At 39.5% G+C, this 17930-nt stretch overlaps 1 long non-coding RNA gene across 3 annotated transcripts in view; it reads right to left on the bottom strand.

The window, feature by feature from the left end:
* The window catches only part of LOC143694877 (uncharacterized), a 94712-nt gene that overhangs the window by 61954 nt on the left and 14828 nt on the right, over positions 1-17930 (bottom strand). For 2 of the 3 annotated variants that reach the window (XR_013183612.1, XR_013183614.1), the window contains 2 exons: positions 16879-16949; positions 4899-4980 (listed from right to left, as the gene is read on the bottom strand). This is a non-coding gene — a long non-coding RNA (uncharacterized LOC143694877). Of the gene's footprint in view, positions 1-1890; positions 2038-2705; positions 2755-4898; positions 4981-16878; positions 16950-17930 lie in introns of all 3 variants that reach the window. The other variant, XR_013183613.1, reaches the window with a different exon arrangement.

The following is a 17930-nucleotide window of genomic DNA, read 5'->3' as shown; positions in this document are numbered from 1 at the left end:
CCTGAAGCAAGACTAATACTAGTATTTACAACAAAATTCAGGCCAGACTATGAATAAGAATACTGATAATTGTCTTCCTTGTTATTAAATGGTATTGTATTTATCTATGTGTTAGAGGTCAATGGAATATACAGATGGTTAGATATATCTGGGTTAAGGATGCCTTAACCCAGATATATCTAGTTTGGTGTGAACAGAAAGTTATGATCTGATTTTATTAGTACTTCTGGATTGTCCTTTGAACTAATTTTGCAAAACTCCCAATGTGATTGCCATCCACGGGTTTTATTTAGATCTCAGTGAGGAAAATTACAGCAATCTTTTGCTCTTCAAATGTACATTCTGAGTCAGATATTCCTTTCCCAAAAACTTTCCAATAGGATTCACTGGTGAAAATCCAATTGCAAAATCAAAGTCTTTGTCTGTTAATATAGTGATGTCTTTCAGCACACAAAATAAGGGCAGAGTGCATGTAATGATTGAAGCCATGCTTCTAGTGGTACTTCCCTGTCAAATATATATTTCTATTATTTGTTTCAGTATTTCTTATGTTCCAAATCATGGGACTTTCCTGTATTTGTCAACTCCTCAGTCATCTGGCAGGTTTTCCTAGCTGTTGTTTTCCAGTAACCAGAAGTCAATGATATTACTAAAATCCTTGCCAGAACCCCTTTGTCTCACTTCAAATGATTCTTGTGCAGCCTCCTGGGGTGCTCTGCAAACCTCAGCAGTGTGTGTGGCACCTTTCCTGCCTGACCCAAACTGGATATGCAGCTCTGTCACTGCAGCAGCACAAGGAAAAGGGAAAGATGGATGAACACCATCTGAGTATTTCTGCAAGAGTAAGGTTTTCTTAGCTAAATAGACGCCCTTTTCATGTGGAAAAAATCCCTTGCAGACTATTGGCCTGTGTAACTACATTTATGAAGTTTTCTAAAAGCATGTTATTGACTATTTGTGATGCATTGTTTCTATATTTTATTATATAAATACGTACTTAGGAGCCTTTATAAAATGCAGATTATTGATCCAGTCCTATAAATATTTACTCAATGTTTTAAAACTCCAATTATTTGACCTGTTTGTATGGCTATTCATTCTTAAAAAAAAAGAAAAAAAAAGTTCACGATTACCTCAAAAAACTGTTAATATTACTTTTGGAGTAATTTCAAAGTTCACAAATTGTGTTTCTCTTATAGGCTAATGGCTTACAAAATTTTGTGTTTAAAATATGATTTTTTTAATAACAGGAAGAAAAAAAAATTAAATATGTTTTAGTTCTAGAACTTGTTTTCTAAGTTTCAGCCCAGAGCAAAATTTTTATGGTTGAGTTACAAACCTCTGAAAATAGGGGTTTACAATGGAAACACTGACACCACTTTAACTATGGCAGCACTGGCAGAGCAGTGTAATATACACTAGAAATAGAAAGCAAGATTAGAGATGACATTTAGGACATGAGGCCTTCTCCAGGCTGTGGGAAAAATAACTGTGGTCTATTTTTTTCCACAGCCTGAAAACGGCCTCCTGGTCTGAGTGTCATCTCTAATCTTATTTCCCATTCATACCGTGCATTTAACTAACTCCTTTTTTAATTATTATTGGCAGCAATTTGTTGCAGTTTGAAGTACCAAGCCATGTCCAAATCACAGCTTCCCTGGCTAGCACATGTCAAGGTGCTGGGGAGGGTACCAAGGACACCAAGGACTTTGCAGATAGTTTGGTCTCCATGATGTGCCACAGCTGGCTGTGGGAGCCAGCCCTGCTGCTCTGGGTCCGGCAGGGCAGAGCCCCTGCCAGCTGTGCCAGAGCAGGGCACTGCAGCACTGGGCACACTGCAAACTGCAGCTTCTAAGGGCACAGAGAAGCCTGACAGTCAAATACACTCACCCTGGAGTGTCTGGAGCAGCAGCCAGGACAGGCAGGTACTCAGGTGCAGTGACTTCCACCACCACTTCTGGAGCAGGCCACATTTCCCACCACCATTTAGCCTTGACCCAGGGTCCTGAATACTCCAAAGTGAGAGTGGTCAGAACACTAAAAAGAATTTTGGTTAGATGTGGCTCTGGACTAGGCTGTCTCCACCACAAAGCCATGGTGTTAATATTGTGAGGAAGATCCCTCTGCGAGTGGGGCCCCCATGAAAGGAGGGACCTGACACTGTCTCCAAAAGCTAGCTAAGCTCAAGGGATAAGTTTTAGATTTCTCCCCTTTTCCAAACCCTTTTTCCAAATCTTGGGACTTTCCTGTATTTGTCAGCTCCTCAGCCATCTGGCAGGTTTTCCTAGCTGTTGTTTTCCAGTAACCAGAATTCAATGATGTTACCTTAGGCATCCTCCGACTCATAGCTGCTCACTTTTGTATTCACTGCATTAAATGATAATTCCCTGTATACATTTATGGCCTTTTAATGCCTACTGTGCCACAGCATTGCTTTGCAGTGATCTTGCAATCTCCATTCTCAGTGTGGGGTAAAAAGGAGCAATAAGGAAAGAAAATGCCACTGCAGAACAAATGCAATTGTAATTATTTCTTGCTCCCACCAGAAGAATGCCAGTAGGAGATCCATATCCTGAGGGTGATCAGACAGACAGAATGCATCTATCCTGTCTATATTGCTTGAATGGTCAAGGTAGAAACTTATTCTACATTTGAACTGCATTTTCAGTACTCATCTGATCAATTCTTTTTATTGCTGTACTCACAGTAGACAAAGATACTGGCAGCTACTGCTCATTCTCCAAGAAATGTATCCTGCAAAGCAATAATAGAGGCAAATTTATTGCTGAAGCAATTGCCTAGTGAAGGTGCTTCATTCCAGCACTGTGGAAGCTGGTATTAGTGCAGGATAAACACGACCTGTTCTGTGTGTACATGTAAGTAGGTGTATAATTTTGTTTGTAGCATGGTGTCTTCTTGGCAGGTACTCTGCAGCCAGCAATTGCCAGCTGCTAAATGTTCAAAGAAACATGATTTGAATTGTTCTCCAATTGAATTGGGAGAGTAGCCAGGAAAATGCATTTAATATAATCAGTGGATTCAATTCTGACAGCAAAGATGTAGAAAAATTTGCTTACCTGTGAACATCTTTTGGCTTTTAATTTTCAGAAAAAGCAGTTAATAACAACTATTCTCTTGCATAAATGATATATCACAAAGCCAGAAAAATTGAAATATGAATTATTTGGTAAAGTTGAGCTTTCATGTTCATTTTTCTACAAGATTTTGACATTGTTATTGGCCCAATGCTTCATTCTACTTCGTGTTGTTTATAGATCCAGGAAAATGTCATATAGTTTCTTTAATCCTTACAAAATATAAACACTCTTTTAAAAATGTTCTTTTCTGTGGTTAGATCTCTGACTGAACTGTACTTTTTACACAAGCCAAATGCATGATATAGTAATTTGTCAAAAAGTAGCATGAAGATTTGAAATGCCATTAATTACTGAAGCTGCTGTAAAGGCTGGTAACCACAGTCCTTGTGCACAGGCAACCACTGGGACACAGAATGTTCTTCCAAAAGCACCTTCTTGGTCATATAGGGCTGGGAGTGTGGCACATGAAGAAGGGGTGGATCAAAAGTCTCTGCTGGGAAACCAAAGCCTGCACTTCAGGCTATACTGTGCTAATCCCTGAACATGGAGTGCTGCTCCTGTCAGAACACTGTGTTACACCAGCCACTCTGTCTCACTTTGACAGCCCTGAATCATATTTTTGGCCAGAAGAGCCAGACTAGAAGTTTCTGGGACAATTCTCTATCCACAGAAACTGTGAGGAATTAACTTGAAACAACTCTGTTACAACAGTGCAGTGGTGTGAGTTGGCACTGATGATAATCTCACCTGGTCCAGCCCAGTGTGAACCACCATAACTCTGGTTTAAATCATTACATGAATTCCCATGCAAAAACCAATTTCACTAAGCACACAGTATTGCACCTTCTGTTACCCTGGCACAGCCCTGTGTCCAGGTGATTCTGTCCCACCCAACCTGAAAATTTGGGCTTGCTGTTTCATAGAGGGAAGGAATGTATTTACAAAACAAAGCTGATGGCTGGCAGGCATGGATCTGCAGCTTTCAAGATCACACCAGCCATGCATGTCCTTGACCCAGAAAAATAATTATGTTCTCTTTCTAGGGATAGTAAGTGATCTTGGAAGGACTGTGGCAATGGGTGATATCAAGCCAGCACTAGGCCTTTTCTTCTGTTTGCTCTTGAAACATTTTGTGTGATGATTCTGAACATACATGGTACTACTGTACCTCCACATTATCAGAGAGCATATCAACTCTGAGCTGATAACATGCAAGGGAAGAGAGAACATGGCAGAATTTGCCTAGGTTTAGCACTATCTCTGATTTTCCAGCACACAAAAATTTAAAATTCATTGTTGGAAAATTGAGCAAAGCAAACCAGCCTCCTAGCACAATTTGCTGAAGCAAAACCAAACTAAAGTTCTGAGCTTCACATAACTCTGTGTCCAGCTCACCCGATTCCAGCAAAACTGCATGGCTTCATGCTGCATTTCTTCCTCTGAAAGTCACTGTTGATACTTCCTGGTGGTTTATTTTCTTCTTGTGTGCCATAGAGATCTGACAGTGAAAGCTTAGCTGCAGTGTGCATGCACAGCATGGGAGTTATCTCTTCCCTTCATCACTTTGTTCATAGGAAGCATTAGGAAGAATGTTAAAATGCTAGATTGTGAAGATTTACAGCAACATTTTTCTATGATAACCTTATATTTATGCTAATTGGAAACTACTTGGAGTATCATGCTGATCTTATAGTACTACTACACATAATCCATTTTTGTTTTACAGCTTGGGAGGCACATTAGCTGGAGTTGACTGAACAGATTTTACTAGGTGATGAAGATGTCTTCCTCTAGACTCACCTCGGTTGCTTCCCCTCCTTGATGAATCTTTTCCTTTAAGTCACTTTAGGAGCAGCACTACTGGGAAGCAGCAGGAATCCTCCTGCAAGAGATGAGGATTCATGTCAGGATGACACTGCTGAGGATTCACAGTACATCAACACAGGTAACACTGTCCTTTTTTTTAATTATGTGGTGCCTGTGGATCAGGCTTCAAAGGTGACCATCAGCTCTCATTTCTAGGTGCTCTGACTCAAGTCTGAAGCTCCTGAGTGGCTGAGTTGGTTTCTCATGCCTTTACTACACTCTCATTTTCTGTGCCCTACACATTCTGTACTCCACTTTGGAACAGGCATTTGGATCACAATTTCCCAGATGCCAGAGAGTGCCCTAGCCCCTACCAAATAGGTTTGCAGTACTCTTTTGTCTGGTTCAGGGATTGTTTTGCTATTCGGAGCAGGCTGAGATGCTCTGGCAGGTGGAGAGCTTGGTTCCCTGTCCAGGACTGCCAGTTGCCAGGGGCTCTGGGCACTCAGCTGGTGAGGATGTTCTTGCTCTGACTGAGAAGAATCTGCCAGTCTTTCTGAAATCCTCTCCCATTGCAGCAGATTTGTTACTCCTTGGGAAAGTTCACATCTGAGAAGCTTCTCAGAAAAAATACTGATGTCCCTAAAGCCCTTCTCCATCCACTGACATCTCATTTTTTTTCTACTCTCTTTGGTATCCTTTTCTAGAAATCTAATCCTCTCATGTTCTTGGGGAAACCTGCCTTTGGCAAAGACATTTAATGATCCAGAGTTTCTGATGCTGACCCTAAATCAGTTTTTGCAAATATTGCTGATAAGCTTTCTTATCCTCTCTCGGTACTGCTCATTGCAAAAGGGACATGTTTTCTCTTTGGTTTTAAGAAAACGCCTCTCTGGTTTGCAAGTTAAACTATTAAAAATAAAACTAAAAGCTTGATACATAGTGTCTTAAAAAAACTCTTAACTATATCACGATTTTGCAATACTTTTATCAGAATTAAGTTATAAATTCTTACATCTGTCTGTTTTACAGACAGAATATTGCCTAAAAAAGACACTGTTAACTTATGGTAGCGGGTAATGCCAATTCCTGCAGTCTGGTCCTAGTCTTCCTTTGAACATTTGTTAGGGAAAATACATAAAATTGATTAATTTCTTAAGTATAATAATAGCAGCAATATTATACTGTAGTGAAGGTTATTTTGCATAACTTTAAAACATTTGCAGAAGGCTCAACATTTGGTGCCTTAACACAGAAGTATGTTCCCAGTAACAATTAGGGTTTGTGGTGCCTGCTGCAGTAGCTGCCACAGCCCTGAGTGTCTCAGTCCCCATTTTCCATGCACAGGGCACCATGAAGTGCCCCCACCTTGGCTGGGGTCAGTCTCAGGGTGTTGGCTGGAGAGCTCAGAGCTCAGCTGTGACAAGGGGACAAGCAGGGTGACAGTGTCCATGCTAATGTCTGCAGGAATTTGCACAGGGGGAACAGGGCAATGGTGAGAGCACAGAATAAATCAAAGTGTGAAAGCAACTGCAGTCAAATGTCACATCCAAGCACTAAGGGGCCTGGCATGGTGTTTGGAAATAGGTTGGGTTACCTGTCAGCATGGCATTTTCTTTCTGTTGCTGGAGAATAATGTTATCTGAGGATAGAACCTAAGGAGCACAGATGGTTGTTACACAGACCTGACCCTCTAAACCCTTGTCATAGCAAATTATTCCATTGACGTAAATGGGATTAGTCCTGTGTAAAAGATCTCAGTTATATTATCCAATTCTTCCATTTTTGAAGTTATCTGTTGAATACAGTTTTGTTGCTTTGTGTGTGTTTATGTATGTCTATACATCTGTAATTCAATAACATTATCCATGGGACAAACTCTGTCATAGCCTAACAGTACTGCAGTTACAGACACTATGTAGGACTCTAGGCTATAAATTCTCACTTTATGAGAAATTAGAAATGTTATTTCTGCACTTTCTAAAAACAGAGATAGAAACCCTCATTTGACTTTGGAACTTTCTTTGCTTGGGAACCATCAGCCCAGAGTCCAACACCTGTCTAAAGTCTAATGCTTCCTTTTGTAAAAACATAGACATTGAGGACTTGTGGTTGTGGAGCAAGAAGAGTTTAGCTGTAAGGAAGAGTAAACAGATTAAAATTTAGAATCAAGCCTTCTTTGTTTTTACCTATTGTAAATTACTTTATGTATTATTGTGCAAATCTCTCAGCATTTCTTGAAATACTGTTTGTTTAAATGTAAATAATTTTTTCAGCTGCTATTTCTGTTGTCAGAGAAGCCTCTACACTCTGTGAATCTCTCATGAACAAGGCCTTACCCCATTCATTGTCTTAGGAAACAGTCCTGCTGGCTTCAGAAACACCAAAATAAGGTAAGTTGCCCTCAGATGGGAATCTTGCACCAAGAAATTGACTCAACTGCTTAACTTTACCATGTACCTCACGATGTCACTGCACAGTTTGGTTAGAAAATGCTTCCCACTTCCTTTTGTCTACTTAGAACTGAAGTTAAACTCTTGGAAATCTCCTTTATTTCGGAAAAATATAAGGGAAAATATTGAATCCCTGCCCTCTTTCGGTTTTGAGGGGGAAAAAATTTACAATTTTAGCATAAAAGCCACACAGTTCAGCTCTGAGCCTGGCAACTTTCTGTGGTTGTAGTAGTTGGGCATTATTTAGACCTTCTCATTTACTGTCTAGTCAACTATTTTTAATTTGAGGATACCTTTCCTGCAGGAAAACCTGAAATGGTGGAGTAGAAACTATCCCTGGCTTGGGGTTTGAAGCCCTGGGTCTCATGGCCACCTGTAATTTTTAAATCATGCTGGCATTACTGGACCAGGTATGGCAGACGGGTGGCACAGAAACCTGTCATGGGTTTTGAAAACTGGATTCCCTCTAATTAAAAACACATTGTCAATTCTTTGAGAGGAAAAAAAGCACAGCATGGCTGAGTTCTATTATAGCTGTCACTGTCACACCATGGATTCAGCTAACTGAACCATTTTTTATGAATAACACTTAGTTTGAATTCTGGCACTTTTAATTGAGTGATTATTTTTTCATTATTTTACTAGGGATGTATTGCAATAAATCTGACCACAATGTTTCTGACCCAAGTTTTTTTAAAAAAAACATAACCGATGTGATGACCTGCGAATGTTTTGCTTATTTTTATTCTATTTACTCCAGAATTCTCCTCTGGTAGGAACATACTTCTTCACTAAAGGGTGAAAAACATAATGGTATTAGTCCTAAGGCTATGAGGAAAAAACATGGAACCATTTTCACAAATGACAGACCAGCCCAGAGCTCTTCTTAAAAAACAATGCAAGGAGACTTTATACAGCTGTCCATGCAGAAAAAAGACAATTCATGTGGTTTAGTATTTTTTCACAGAAACACGTTTGCCTCTGCTATAATGCATCATTCAGTACTGCCCATTATCTGAAGAAGTAATCCATAGAAATTGTTTGGAGCTAATTTTCTGGAGTTCCACCTGAATCTCACTACGTGTCCACATGCCTTGTAGTATTACAGACAGTAACTTGTCTGGTGACAGCAGAGGAGAGCTCTGTATGTCAAAATGAATAGGCCTGACACCATAAATGTTAATACAACAGTGCCAGTGAAGCACAGTGCAAGCTAATTCTGACATTCATTTTGGAAGCAGTAATTTAATTCACTCATAAATGAGCTTGATACAAATATTAATTTGAAGTCACTTATATTTCTCATCTGCTGGCCAAAGCTTGCAAACAATAGGGGAAAGGTCTTGCTATACTGCCACAAATAAGTAAACAATCTTTTCTGCCAAGAAGACTCCAGTGTAAATGCAGAGTCAGGGAATAATTTTTCATCTAATTTATCCTGCATATGGATACTTGGAAACTACAGATGCTACATAACGATCTCTATCTACAAATATTTCCCAAAGGACAAGAGAACTTCAATTGCACATAGTTTATAATAAATCATTGCCATGGACTGCTGCTAGCCCATATTAGAGAAGCACAGTGGACAGGGTGAGGTGTGGGTGAGCAGTCTGGCTCAGCCTTAGGAGCACAATTCCCACCTGAGGTCAAAGCAAGGCAAGGTCAGAAGTTGGGAAGAGGACATGAAGAGGATACAGACGAGAATGAAAACCTCAGTCTATCAGAAAGAAGCTGCAAGAGCTTCTCTGTAAATATTTCCCTGCCTTCTCTCTTCCTCCCCCCAGTGCTTTCTCCCTCTATGCTTTGACCTGTTCCTGGGGCTGTTTTCCTCCTCTTCCATTATTCTGTGCATACCACCAACCCCTATCCCAGAGATAGCAGGAGTACAGGGAAAACAGGGCTGCAAAATGATCTCTCTCTGTGTATACATTGGTTTCCAGCTCCTTCTATGTACAGGCATATGGTGTTGATCTAAACTGTCCAACACATTAGTGGGAGGGAAGTAGCACCCAGAGGATTATTACAACATTTTACCTGGCAGATGCCACCATATTTATTGATATGAAAATTTCCTCCCTCCATATCAGCCACTGAAACCTCCCTCTGTGAAATTCTCTTTATTTCCAGCATAGCTCTCTTAAAATATTTTGTTAAACTCCTTAAGTTTTACTCTGTCTAGAATGTACATTCATTATTCAGGAAAAGTTATCGCTAAAGTCAATAGAACTCTAAAGTAATGAATGATGTGCTTATTGTAGTTGGCTGCTTGAACACATTGCATTTTTATGAGTAATTTCTGTGGGCTCCATATATATGTGTCCATATGTATGCACAGGTATATGTATGTATAAGTGTATATATGCATATAGATTTTTACCTTTGTGTATATATGTATTTTTAATTTTTATCTTCAAACCTGTGATTTTATATCAAATATTCCCGAAGAGAACACTAAAATCAATTAACAATGGTACATCAAAATGCTAAAAAGGAGAGCCAAAGTAAAGTATCATTGAATTAACTCTCAGATAATCCTGAAATGCGTAATAGTGTCAAGCCAAATCTGGAAAGCATTTATAAAATAATGTAGGATATATCTGAAAAAAATTTAAAAATTAAAGTTTCCTTATTTGTCTTTTAAAAATAATATTTTGCAATACATTTCCTACAGTTTTTATCAAATAACCAGAGCCAATATAAATATGAAGGAAACATGTCAATTTTAAAGGCATCTTTTGAAAGGGCAAACACTTTCAGTTTGGTTTTACTTTCACAGAGAAAAACTATATTCAATTCCATTAAGCCTGTGTTTTCAAATATTTTGTGGTTCTGGCTTAATTCCAGAAAAGGGAAAAACTTCAAAGTTAAGGATCAAGCCTCCAATATAACAAAGTTGGGGAAAATTAAGGATGGTAACCTGTTGTGATAGACAGTAGGGAAGGAGTGATCTCTGACCCTGGATTTCCTTCCTTTTGCTCAAATCATAACAAACCTCAAACACAGATGAATTTCTTTTGCTATTGCAATAATATGTCTTTTTATTTTGGAAGCAAATAAAGTCTAGAATGTCTGCATATGTGTGTTGGTAATAAAACATTTCATGCCTCTGAGATAGCTACAAAACCTGACTCCCCTTTCCTGGGGAACTGTTCTGGGTTCTTTGTGCCTACAGGCCTTGCAAACACCCTTTTCTTCCCTTTGGCCAGCATAGGAATGTGATCATAATATCCAGTGACACGCAGTACAGTAGCATGTTGTTCTGCCTCTAACAGGACTGGTATTTGAGAAAAGTCAAGGTCCACACATGGAAACATTGATAGATCCATTGATAGAGCTTGAGAAACTGGGCAATGTTTTCGGTTCAAAGCCAATCACCCTTAGTGCAATTCCCTATAGCAAGGCAAGTCAGTGGACATGCAGAAAAGATTGAGGGGTGTGTGGAAACCACACATGTTGCTACATTGTATAGGTTAAACGTTTTCATCTCCATCTGTTCCTTAAAGGAAAAGTTGAGTTTTGTGAGCATATTTTTTCCACAAAAAAAAGTATCTGCTTTCTGTAGAAAATTAGAGCTATTCATCAGACAGCCAAACACCTGCAAGCCAAATATTTCTGGCTGAAAGTATTGATCCTCTCAGGGGGATGGGAGTTTGGTGCTTCATTTCCATGCTCTTTGTGAGGGGCTCGCAAGTGCCACATTTTCAATGTCTTGCGTGGCTGAGCTTGAGCGGGACAGGAGCACATGTGACAGCAGCGCTGCTGTGGAACAGAATTTTGGGTGGGAGCTGATATCCCACTCCACTCCTTCTGCAAGAGTAGGATCTGCCTGCAAGCAAGCCAGGGCACTGGGGATGCTCAAGGACCTTGGGCTGGAAAAAAGCTCCAGGATCAGGTTAAGCAGATACAGATTCTGATGCAGAGAACAGTCATATTTTCAAGCACCCAAACCTACTATTTGCATGGTTAATGTTTTTTACTGTGAGTTTTCAGATGGAACCTTTGTTATTTTACTGTTATAAAAACAAATATTTTCTGATTTTCCAATTTAAAAGAGATCAATAAGCTTAAATAGTTTTTGGAAAGTAATGGGACTCACTCTGCTCCATTAAACTCAGAGACATTAATTAGGCAGTAGATGACCAAGAACAGAAGCTTGGTAATGCTTGAATTTAGATTAGAAAGAAGTTTTTTACAACAAAGGTGGTAAAACACTGGTATGGGTCGCCCAAAGAGGTGCCTCATCCCTGGGAAAACTCAAGGCCAAGTTGGACAGGGTTCTGAGCAGCCTGGTTTGTGGGAGAAGTCTCTGTGTATTGCAGGGGAGTTGGAATAGATGGCCCTTAAAGGTCCCTCCAAGCCCAAACCACTCTCTGAGTCTATAGATATTTGTTAATGGTTCTAACAACTATTTTTATTTTTTTTAGAATTGCATTTTAGTTTTGGTCAAACTGAGTTTTGAAATACAACTGGCAAAGTAAAAAAAAAAAATCAAGAAAAGTATTATTTTTTTCAGTCCAAAATATTTAGTTGTACTTCAAAAGAAAGGCTTCATTTTTGGTTTTGAGCTGTTTCATGTGTTTAAAAGCTTTTTCTCTTTCCTTTTAAAATTTAGAGCAATTTAAAAATGGACAGATTAAAAGCTTGTTTTGAAAGTTTTTGAAAATGTTTTGGCAGTTCTAAAATGAACCACTCCATTTTGAGAATACTAAAATGAAGTGCTTTGACATTTTAGATTTTTTTCTGCATTGTTTCATCCGGGACTATTTGCTAAATTCCATTCAAATTCATGAAGAGTCTCACTCACCCTGAAATTCATTTGTGTGGTGTATTTATTATTTGTCAGACAGCAGTGGTTCATTAAACTCTGCATCAGTTCAACCTTAAATAATGGGAGAGAATTCTTAATAGGGCCTTGTTCATATACAGCTACCATTCTCACTCCCCTCATAATTGCTGCCCTAAGGGGCACTCAGCTGTGCAGAGCCACATTTACCCCTCTGGGAGAAGAGGTGGCAAGACAGACCTCAGGCCTCTGAGCTGCTTCCTCCTCTCCAAGGGGAGAGGACACCTGGGGGAGTCCTCCTCCTGGAGTACCCATATGAGCCTTACAGCTCACACCAGTGTTCTGTAGCCTCTTGCTAAGCTCTGCCTTCCTCCCATCAAAGGCAGACTCTTTGCTATTCACGTCACTATATGTGGCCACTGCACTTCTTATGCTTTATAACCTTCTCTCTCACCTTTTCACCATTAGTGAGGGTTGGCCTGTTTTTACTCCAACTGGTTTAAATGTTTCTAAAAGCCATTCACCTGCAGTAGCAGTCAACAGCTGGCATACCAACATTTTTATCTTTTCTGGCTGCTCAGCTTCAGCAGTGCTATTCACAGCTTGCACTTTGCTAAGGTTGGTGGTATCACCCTTACACATTTCCTGTATTACATGAGGATCAGGTTCCAGTAGTTAACAAGTTGAAAAATATTCCTGGGGAGGAGAGGAACTGGGTAGGTAAGTGTGTTCCACATGTGCACTTTATTTTGGGAATTGCTGCCTTCATCCAAGTGAGAAATAATTGTGATCAAACATGGGTCTCTGAAACGTGGTGCTCCAGATCACCCAGAAATGTCTTTGTACTCTGAATGTTCCAGTCCAGCAAGGCCAGAGTGCAATGGGACATCAACTGCTGGCCACTGCTCAGTGCCTGGATCTATAAAAATAATCTCTGGGTCAAACTTTGCACTACTGTAATCGGGAATAGCTCCAGTAAAATCAGTATCTCCACATTTATTCTCTTGAAATTTAAAGCCAGGTTGGGCCCACTATGTGGACAGAGTCCAACTGGAAACTAGGGCCAGCCTGACTTATGGGAGAGGAGATGAGAACTGACTCTCCTGCAGTTAGTTAGCCTCAATCCTCACGTGTCTCCCAGATATAACTGTTCTGACCTCAGTGGAATTGATCCTAATTTATGCCACTGTAACTGAGATTGCAGTGTGCATTCTTTGAATTCTGTTGGGTGCGCCTTCTTCCAGATGGAAACTATTTGCAAACTATAACAGCCTCTTTCCTAATGTTGAGGCTTGCCATATCTGAAATTTTTGGTGGGGCAGGGGAGTGGAGAAAAGGATATAATACCAACTTTGTGCTTAGTGCTACCTAGTGACATTAAATTCTGCAGTGTTCTATTAAATTATCAGTGCCTAATTAGGGGATTAGAACACTCCTATCCTCTCATCCTAATTACAGAATGTGTTCCAAGATCACCCAAAAGAAGAGAGGAGGTAGCTTTAGGAAATTCAGAATGGCAATGTGGTGGCTCTGTGCAGGCCTTTTTTCTTACATGGGCGTTCCTGCTAATTGATTTTTCTTGCATCTGCAGCTTCTGTTTTTTCCAGCTTTACATATTACATTGCTGAAGCGTTTGATGAATGGGATGCTGTGCAGCTGAAAGATCACACGTCTCAAATGGCTCACTTGGCGTTCTCAGACTGAACTGACTGGCAAAGTTGCAGCTCTCTGACAAGGGGAATGGCTGCTTTTCTCTCCGAAGAGCACTGTAACTCTTATATGCACCAAAAAGGCAAGGTATTATACACATATATGAGTGTGTCTGTCTATATACACATGTATATGTGTGTGGATATATGTGTTTTTGGAGTGAAAAGCCACTCTGTCTTCCTGTAATTGCACTGGAAATGTTCAGTTTGTCAGCATGACTTTTTTCCCTGTTAGCAATGAAATTTGGCCAGGAGTCCTAGCATGCCATGAGAAATCAAGCCGTGACCGCATTAAGCATGAATGGCAGGGCAAGGTTAAAGCCTGTAACACTATGCTGGGGTGACCTGTTGCAGAGTTAGAGACTGAGGTGTGAGGCTGGGTCACATAACTATTTGCAAGTGAAGCACAAAATGAAGCTCAAAGCTGCTTTGACTATTTACTCTTTCAAGAGGCATTTAGTGAGTATTTTTTATTTTGAAAGCATATTTAGAGAACTTCAGCTGCAGGGCTTGTAGCCAACCTTCAGAAATCAAACCAGAATATTTCTTAATTTTACCTACAAGTACACTCATGGCATATTCCTACTTTGCTTTTGAATTATTTGAAAAGCTTTTCTATAAACTCATGTACAAAGAGGCTGCTGAGAAGCATCTGAGGAAGATGGAGTTGTTCAGCTGCAGGGAAATAAAGCATGGGATCACCCAACCAGCAACAGGAGTAGGTTGGTGGATCTTTCCTGTGATCAGCTCTGGAGTTGTTTTACTAAGCAGGAAGTTAGACATTCTCTCAATGAAGAAAAAAGAGAAGTGCCAGGGAATTGTTTGCACTACCTATAAACTTTCTACCCTAAATCTGTCTCCTGAAATACTGAATTGAATGCAGATGGAAAAAGAAACAAACCAAAACAAAGACATTTTTTATTTTGAAGCTTTCTTATTAATTTGTCTTTGCTTTTTTTTTTTATTTTTTAATTTATTTTGCTTACTAGACCCTTTAGCCTAAGAGGTACATTTGAATGCAGCTTTGAAGGGAATTTGGCTCAGTGCTGTAAGGCAGGCTAGGGAAGAGATCTTAAAATAGACACAAAGCACAGTGCATAAATTGGCTTCCCAGATCTCACTGAAGCACAACCTGAACTTTGCCTTGTGGAGTGGCAAACCTGAAGAGCACAATGAAATCTTTCACCATAACCAGAGCTGCAAAGGATCTGCTGTGTTCCACCCTTTCACAGCAGCAAACAGGCTCTGGTGAAGGTCACCCACCTACACCAGCTTTGTCTCTGTCTAAGACTGCACACTTTTGTGTGGAGTCACTTATGAGTTATCTTTCTGTGAGGAGTGGACAATCCGACCTTTTCATGCCTTAGTCAGTTGGAAAACTATTCAAACTTCAATGGATACCACTAAAGCTGATGGAAAATAACATTTTGTATTTGTAAGTTGTGGCTCACACTTCATGGTAAGGTCTGACTCAGATTGAGGTGTTTGTAAGGTTTGTACTACACCCTTGTTTAATAATATAATCCAGAGCTGGATGCTGGATGTAGGTATGAGATTGATGGCAGCAGCCACTGCCCAGGGAAGTGCCACAATTCAGCAGAATCCTTAAGGAGCTGGGGATTGTCCCAACAGGAAAACCATCTATAGTGCAGAGCATTACAGAAAGCCAGTTCTTGCAAGAATTTCTGGATTAGCAGCATATGAAGCACTTTCTGCATCCCACAAAACTTAACGTGCTGAGGAGGTAAAATGTCATTTAAGGACTGCCCCAGCATAGGCCCAGCCATATCTGCTTCATTTCAGATTGATGTTAGTCCAGTCTGTTGTTAAACCCTGGTGACAGAGCACCTTCATAGCTTCACAAAGAGCAAAGGGCTGGTTCTTAGCATTACAAAGCTTTTCCTAATAATGTCCAGTACAATTCTTTCTTGTTGCCAGTGATGCTGTTTTCACTTCTTTTCTGCCAAGCTAATGACTTCATTTTATACCAGCCTTTTCTGTGTATGCAGACTGTTATCCCAAGTATCCCTTCTTCACCCTAATTATCTCTAATTATTCAATTTTACCTTTTAAGCTGTGTTTTCTAGATTATTGGTTCTTCTCAGAGCTCTAACAGCAATCTGTCCTGTCATTTAACAACTTTCTGGAATTCATGTGCTCAACCTGGACCCTGGTACTTTAGATGAAGCCTTACCCTGGGCCACCGATGGCTCTTTCAGTCCCTCTTGCAGGGCAGCTTTCACCAGACATGCCAATGACTGCTTTCAACATTTAATTGTAAGTAGCTGAGGCTACTTATAATTAAATGAATTACTTGATATAATTAAATTAATTACTTGAGGCTGAACTGATGGTAAGAGAAGCCAGACACTCATCTGGCATAAAATTGATGCAGTGTCTCAATGTCTCTCAATAATACTGACTTACATTATGTGAGCACAGTGAGCAGGTTTACAAATGCCCTGGCATGACAACACCTGAGTCTCCTGAGCTGTTTCAGTACAGGTGCTGCTTCTGCCAACTGCATCCGTGTCTCAATCTGAAGCTGCTTCACTGCTGTGATGGACATAAACCCCCAGTGCATGAATGATGCGTGTTTGCATAATTAATACCAATTGTTTAACCAGAAGCATTTGCTGCATGAAGTGTTAATATCATATTGCATCCAAATACTACTGTGTTTTTCTGGTTTATGGATACTAGTGTTTAAAACTCTAATCAAAATATTATAATTAATTATATAAATTCTGTTAAAATGTACAAGCAGTGTGTTATATTCAAAATGCGATCAGCTCTGATCAACTCCAAAATTGAGAAACATGTTTGATTGATTTAAGGCATCACAAAATGATCATAATGTTCTTGCAATTAGCAATGTAATTAAGATTTACAGGTTGCATAATTCATTTCACATGTATAACAATTGAAGTTTAATTAATAAAACTTAAGTGTGCTAATTACCAGTAGTTTCAGAATCAAAAATGTTTCAACAATGAAATTTGGATAATATCTTTTTCTTTTCTTACCATTCTTTGCTGGATTGTTATTCTGCTTCCATATTTTCAGATTTCCAGATCTTCTTTTTGGTTGTACTTTACTGTAGGGGAAAAGAATGAAGTTTTTAAAAATTGCAGATCTTTTGCTGATAAACCATATTGTTCCATTTTAAATTGTTTCTCTTTTACCCACAGTGGCCATTGTACTTGCTGCTGCATGTTCTTATCTACACCTTGGTCGTATATTAATTTAAGTCATTGTATAGTAGGAAGAGCATGTTACATGCATGGATTTGTAAGATTGAACAGTTTTGGAGACTGCTGTAGTCTCATTTATGACTGTGTAACTTAGTTGGAGGCTCAGCTGAAGCTTTTCAAAATGGAATGGATCAAACAATAATTCTTATTAGAGTATGTTTTACTAAAACCAGGCAACACCCTTTTCTGTTACTATTACTGAACATGTAGCAATAGCATGAAGCAGTAGAGCTCCATTGTTTTAATGATTTTCCAGTCTTATTTAAGTGTATTGGAAGATATCTACCTTGATGTTGTGATGAAAGAAGACAGCTTTGATAGATACTTACTCACAAAGGAGATTAAAGGGCTTAAAATTTGGTCCCTGTCTGATAGATGACAGGGTAGATCCTTCTATGTAATCAAAACAGATAAGAGATGGCAGTGATTATTGTAACTGCTCCATGGTCTCTCCTACTGCTGAACCCAAAGTCCTTCAGTAGAATCACTCTTCTGAGCACTGTTACTGCTTTGCACTGACTTTGTTGTTAATGCAAGAAAACAGCACTGCAGGTGTCTTTCAATGTTGACATTTACTCATTGTCATGGAACTTCTGCAGGTCACACCTCACTGTGTGAGTGGTCTGAGGAACTGCTGGAAAAATAGTTCTTCTTACTTTTGTTGTTGAAGGAGTCCTTAATGCATAAAAGGACACAGCTTACAGGACTGGGCTGTCAGACAGCAGCTCATGACTTGCATTATGTTATATTGACAATGTCTTGGCAAATAAGACGCTGACAAATTATTTTGCAATGAAAGCATAAACTATACAGAATATTGTGCA

Source organism: Agelaius phoeniceus, chromosome 10, assembly GCF_051311805.1.
Source record: "Agelaius phoeniceus isolate bAgePho1 chromosome 10, bAgePho1.hap1, whole genome shotgun sequence".
In the NCBI taxonomy this organism is placed as follows: Eukaryota; Metazoa; Chordata; class Aves; order Passeriformes; family Icteridae; genus Agelaius; species Agelaius phoeniceus.
The sequence above is the reverse complement of the archived record's forward strand: the minus strand, read 5'-3'. Positions and strand labels throughout refer to the sequence as shown.